This window comes from Lolium rigidum, chromosome 7, assembly GCF_022539505.1.
Source record: "Lolium rigidum isolate FL_2022 chromosome 7, APGP_CSIRO_Lrig_0.1, whole genome shotgun sequence".
In the NCBI taxonomy this organism is placed as follows: Eukaryota; Viridiplantae; Streptophyta; class Magnoliopsida; order Poales; family Poaceae; genus Lolium; species Lolium rigidum.
This window is the reverse complement of record NC_061514.1, coordinates 235,437,227-235,443,787: the sequence shown is the minus strand read 5'-3', so window position 1 is coordinate 235,443,787 and position 6,561 is coordinate 235,437,227.

Below are 6,561 nucleotides of genomic sequence, written 5' to 3'. Positions count from 1 at the left end.
CTCGAGCGTGAGCGTTTTCTGCATATCTGAACATTGCCTGAAAATTTCGACAGTCTTTCTGCAGGTGCCCTGACTGTCTTTTCCCGTTGCTGTCGAGGAAGAAGTGCATCTGGCACGGTCCGTTCAGCATTTCTTCGGGGGACACGAAAGGTCTTGGAAACCTCGGCCCACTATTTTGTCTATTGCGGGAGTCGTCCCTACTATCGCTTCGCTGCTCATTGCTTCTTTGATAATCATCTCTGTTGTTTCCTCCTGTGTTTGCCCGAAATCCTGCCAAAATTTGCCCTGGGGCGTCATAGTTTGGATACTGCCGAGGAAATCGTCGCCTTGATTGATAATTTCGACCACGGTCCTCCTCTGGCGACCTGTGTCGTTTATTGTGGACAGCGTCTTCTCCGTCTGCCCATCTATTTGCTATCTCCATCAACGCGGATACTGTTTTTGGATTGGTCCTTCCCAAGTCCTCGACAAAATCTCCACGCCTAATTCTCGCGACAAACGCATCTATTGCTCTCTCGTCCGATATATTTTCTGCCGAGTTTTTATGATGTTCCACCTTTGGATGTATTTTCTCATTGACTCATCTGGCTTTTGTCGACACGCCCTCAGCTCTTCTAACGACGCAGGTTTTTTGCACGTGGACCTGAAGTTCTTGACGAATACGTCCTCGAAACTTTCCCAGCTGTCGATGGATCCTGGCGGAAGTTTTTTGATCCAAGACCGTGCGGCTCCACTTAAGTGCACCTGAATACTTTGCATGGCTGTTGCTCTAGTCCCTCCAGTTAGCTTCACCGTCTCGAGGTAATCAATTAGCCAGTCCTCTGGATCTTGCAGGCCGTCGAACTTTTTGAAGTGATCGGGCAACTTAAATCCCAACGGGACTCGAGTTTTTCGTATTCTCCTTGTGAAGCACGGCAAACCGCACATATCCTCGTCGTTAAGCTCCGGGGATTGCCGATGATCCCTTCTGCTTTGTCTCGCTCTATCGACCCTTGCTTGTGCTCCTGTGTCTCTTGCTCCGCTTGGTCCTTCAGGAACCACCGCTGTTGCCGCTGCAGGTCGTGGACTATTTTGCCTTGCCGTTCCTTCGGGAGGCGTTGCTACGAACAGCTGTCCCCATAGCTCCAACCCACGCTAACGCCATATTGTATAATGTTTCCCTTGGATCTCCCGGGGTGGCACTGGATGCGAGGATGTAAGCTTGTGTCGCCATATACCCAGCTTACGGTGTCTTAGGGATAATATTTCCTCTTGTATCTATCGACATAAAGGACATGTCGAGGTTTTGAACCAAGTGCTCTCTTTACGCTCGGGTATGTGTTGTAACCTTGATCTTCCTCTGTTCCGAGCCTCCCTGTGGCTATCACCCGAAACTCTAGATTGTCCACTTAGATCTGCCCTTCTCCTGCTGGATGCAGAAGCTGCCTCCTTTCTCCTGTTCAACTCAGCTGTCCGTTTTTCTATTTCTCGAGCAGTTCGTGCGAGCCTATATTGATAAGCTTGCGGTTCTTGAGCTGTAGCTGTTGTCGTCATTGGCTCCGAACCATCTAGGGCTTTTGCCGCTCTATCCCGAGCTGCTCGTGGAAGTTGAACTCGACACGTGGTGTGGGCCCGACATATTCGGTGCCCATACCTCTCCTTAGATCCGAGGGATCGACAAAAGGATTACCCAAATCGTCGAAAGCCTCTGATGTTTCCTCTTGATTGTCGATAGCATAAATCTGATGATATTTTGTACTCCGATCTATGTTGGGTTTGGTGACATCATCGTTGAGATTGATGAAGACCTTGCCCACTGTGATAGATTTGTCGATGAAGTCGTAACTGTCGACATCGCTTGAGCCATCGCTTATATATGAGTCCGCAGATGACTCAAACGATGTGTTGCTGAAGATCTTGGCGAGTTTCTCTCTTGCTCTGATGCTGACGTAACGTGTTGCCGAAGTTTCTTCTTCGACTCGGTTGATGATGCGTAGCTTGAAAGATCGGAATCGACCGCCGACGATCCCGACGAAATCGGAATTTCGACACGATACGATCCTTCCTTCTCGACGCGAAAGTGAAACCTTCCGAACGTCATCTCCAAGGGCTCCGCCAGATACGCATATGCATCCAAACGGGAGGGTGGGTGAGGAACAAAATCAACAAGACCAGCAGCGATACTGTTTACCTCGATCCATAGTGTTGCTTCCGGTTGATGATGTCGAAGATCTTGAACGTGCCATCGAGATCGGATCCTTACGCCTCTAATTCCCACAGACGGCGCCAATTGACAAGGGATTAACTTGTCAATGCCTATGGATTGTAGGCTAGGGTTTAGTTAGAAGTAGAGGGCAAGTAGATCTCGAAGGTTTCATCCGAAAAGTACTCGACGATTATGAAAACTAGGGTTTGCAGACAATGATTCGATGATCTCCTCGTCCCTCGACTCCCCCTTTATATAAGAGGTGGAGCCGAGGGTTTTGTTTTGTACAAGTTACAGAGTCCGGGACGGTTTCTAACTCATCCCGCTAGATTTACAATCAACACTTCCTATTACAATTCTACTTTCCTTAATATATCTTGGACTCTCGAACCTTCTTATTCTTCGGGTAGTGGGCCTTCGTAAAACCCCGGGTACTATCTTTGGCAGGCCCTTTTGGGATGCCTATGTCACATAGCCACAACTGGTATCCAATAAGCTACCTCTGGTACTAGGTAGTCTGCAGCTGGTACCAGATAGCCACAGCCTGAACATTTCTTTACCTAAAAGAAAGGGGGATTCCGCAGCTAGTATTTCACAGCTGGTATCTCGTGGTTGGTAAATATTTAGTCGGAGGACTCATAATGGATACCCACAACTGAGTGGATATACCACAAAGAATTCTTCGTGAGACTCTAGAAAAGTACAAACTACAAGTTAGACCAAGACTAAACTTCTAACCTTGCAGTTTAATGATTAGAAGAAAGGAAGTTTGAAGATCATTAGTAAACTCCAAGGGGGAGAGGAAGGTTGAAGGAGAAGTATTAAAATATGATTTGGAGTATGATAGACGGAGAAAAAGGTCTGAGCGAGAGGAAGTCCGATCTTATTTTTATAAGGTTGTTGGGAAGTACCCATATAAAAGTACTCTCAGGAGATTGTCAGACCAGAAGCCGAGGTTTATATATCGAAGAAGTAAGGGTTAGACCCTCACTTGAGTGGGTAAATTGTAATTACTCAAAACCAAGAGAACTTAAGTAAGTATTAGAAAATGAAGTTGGATGAAGAAGATATCGGAGGACAATCAAAGCCTAAGGAAACAAAAGATCGAAGGGTTTGACTATACCAAAACTAATGATTATTAGAAAGATTCCTTTCATGGAACCTAAAGAACCCAAAAGGAAGATAACTAGCTTAAAACTAGAAGCCATGATTGGATGGACTAAATGAGTCTAATCCATTCGTAGGACTAAACAACCAGGACCATGCCTATCGTAATACCTTACCAAGTACCATTACTTTCGTTATGGTAGTAAGGGAAAACAATACCCTACCTTAAATAAATCTTTTAAAATTAAGGTTTGAGTATCACAAGTTGGTAAATCGTAGTGCCATATTACACCGCAATTTGGATTACCGCAGCTGGTAGAACCAAGCTTTGAGTACCCAAATAGGAAGATGTCACCACAACCATTAGGAAAGTCCATTAACACAATAAGATGTCCTAATCCAAGAATTTTTGGATAGTAAGCCTATAAGCTTAGAGTGTTGGAAGAAATCATAGAATATAAGATAGTATCAGTGCCAGACATCAGAAGACTCCAGGAAGGATCTGGACAAGGGATATATTCAATTATATCTAATGAGATCACTAGGGAGTTTGAAAGGATTGTGATCTGTTCAAGTCTGTTCCACATTCTGAAACGTGAGAGCGTTCGAACTTCGGGACGAAGTTCAGTTTAAGGGGAGAGGCTGTAATATCCCAGGTTTAGAGGCAATAAAATGAGAGAACACCAAAGTGTGCATTGCATTCATGCATAGAAAATCCGGGGAATTTTCGCGCTTTCAAATAAAACTTACCACGATCATTGAAGTTTCACTTGACTTGCTGGAATTGAAGTAGATCATCAAGTCAAGCGCTATAAACTTCACTGTGATCTTTGCGAAACCCTTATTTTGGGTAGACATAATTTGATCCATAGGTTGGATAAAAAAGGAACTAGAACTATTACACAACACTTAAAAGTTAGCAACTACCTTTGTGTCTAATTTAATTCACTTATAAATAAGGTAAACCACGGGGTCTAAAGTGCATAAAAGCCACACATTCTTATTTAAATCATAACTTATTAAATACATGGAATATCATAAAACTAAATCCATTTACATTACAAATTATACTTCAAACTATTTGAATAAAACTAATTATGAGTATTTTGAAACTTATATGATCATGCCTTGGTGAAATCAAGCCCAACTATCCAAAATTGAGAAATAACCTTCAACCTTAACCTTTTCACCAATATTATAATATAAATCCAATCAAATATAATATAGTGACTCATCAACAATAATAAAACCATCCACAAGATATTTAGTAGCAAATGCCACTTGGCTATCCAAAAATAAATCATATGAGAGGATAATGATCTTGCCACATGGGATGAAAATATCTACATGACTTGCACTCCAAGCTTTGCCACCTCATGCTAAAAGGATTGCTATGGATGAGGGCATGACAACCAAGCACCTTACTCATCAAACCAACACAAGAGTCACCACCTATGTGTCATGATATTAGAGCTTGCCCAAGCCTATAAATAGAGCCACACCCTTCATCCATTTCATCATCTTGTAGCATGAAACAAGAAAACACATAGAGCCACTCCATGTGAATTAGCTAGGATCAAGATGAAGAAGCTAGGAGGTGGAGGCATACCACAAGATGCAGGTTTATCAGATTTCCTGAAGAACAAGCTACAGAAGATACCAAGGTAGAATTCCTAGGAAAACCATATATTTAGAGGATCATATCAACATCTCTTGAGTAGGACCTTAGGATATTCCAAGACATTGATAAGTGAGAGTAGTTATAATGCTAACCATAGCCATGTCTACCCTAGAGAATACTAGAGTAGTATTAAATCTTATTTGGTCAAACCAACCTTTAATCTTGGAAGTGAGAGCCATATCCTATTAGTGATCACCACTAAAACCCTAGATCACATTTGAATACCAATTCAAATATCCCTTTTGAAATATAAGTAGAACCCTGCCATACCTCATGCCTATTTATACTTTAGTTTAGTGAGGCTTAAGCAAAACCCTAAACCCATTCATATGGGATCATATCCACATAAAATATTATCCTGACTTGTGTATCATGGATCACAAGTATAATCCAAGCTAGAAGTTGCTAAGCAAGATTAGTAATTATAGAGTTTAATCAACCATTTTCTTAAACCCTTAGAAACAATTCTCCACATGAAATCATGAACCAATCCATTCTCATTACCATTTAATTTAAAACTCTAACCATAATATAAAATACATGGGAACCTTCAATATTGTTAAATAATAACAAAACTTAATGACATGTTTACCATGCACTCGGTTATAAACTTCAAATCATTCAAAATAGGTTTGATTTCCAAATTTAAAGAGTTGAGATAAATACCTAAACCATTTCTATTAAATTCAAGTCTCACCGAGATCTCAATTGAATCCTAACCAAACTATTTGCTTAAAATAATAAAACCATCCGAGTGAGCATGATTATCAAATTATCTTGATACTCAAATATTTTAGATTCTGCAAAACAAACCAGAAATTAAATTTGAATACAAACCAGAATATAAAAACAAAAATAAAAATTTGAAATAAGAAAGAGAGGGAAACTTACCTCTTCAGCCGAAGCCTCAGCAGCCCAGCACCAGCCCACGTCGAGGCCCAGCCCACCAACAAATCCACCAGTCCACCGTACCGTTTCGGCGAGGAAGAAAAGAAGTTTCTTCTTCTTCCCCGCAGACGACACGGCGACGGCGAGCTCGGCCACGTTCCCGTCGAAGATAAGAACGCCGCCGGACGCCAACAAGCCTCTCAGAATCTCGCCCAACCTTCCTCACGTCCGTCCTATCCAAAAAGCATCAAGATCAGCGCACAGAACCTCGCCGACGTTGCCGCCACATCTGAGCCGTCGTCGGAGAGGAAATGACCATGCCGACCTCCTCTGGCTCTATAAATACGTCTGAAGCATCCCCGTGTCGTCCTTGTTCTTCGCCGCCCTTCCATTCCCTCTCTATTCCTCTCAATTTTCCTCAATCATCCGCAGCACTTCACCGGTGCTCAACACGACGCCGTCGTAGGTGACCATCTCGAGGTCCGTGGTGTAGCCGTGGTGAACCGCAAGGGTTCACTGATCCTCTGGGTGCGAGGAATCGAGCAGGAGCTTCCTCAGTTGGCTCAATTTGGGAGATTTCGTCGCGGACGGTCGCCGGGATCCGCGACGGTGAGCTCGTCTCCGACCACCGCAAGCCCCACCGAGCTCACCATCACCTTCAGGTTAATCTTGCGCCTCTCCAGCATCTCTTTACACATCT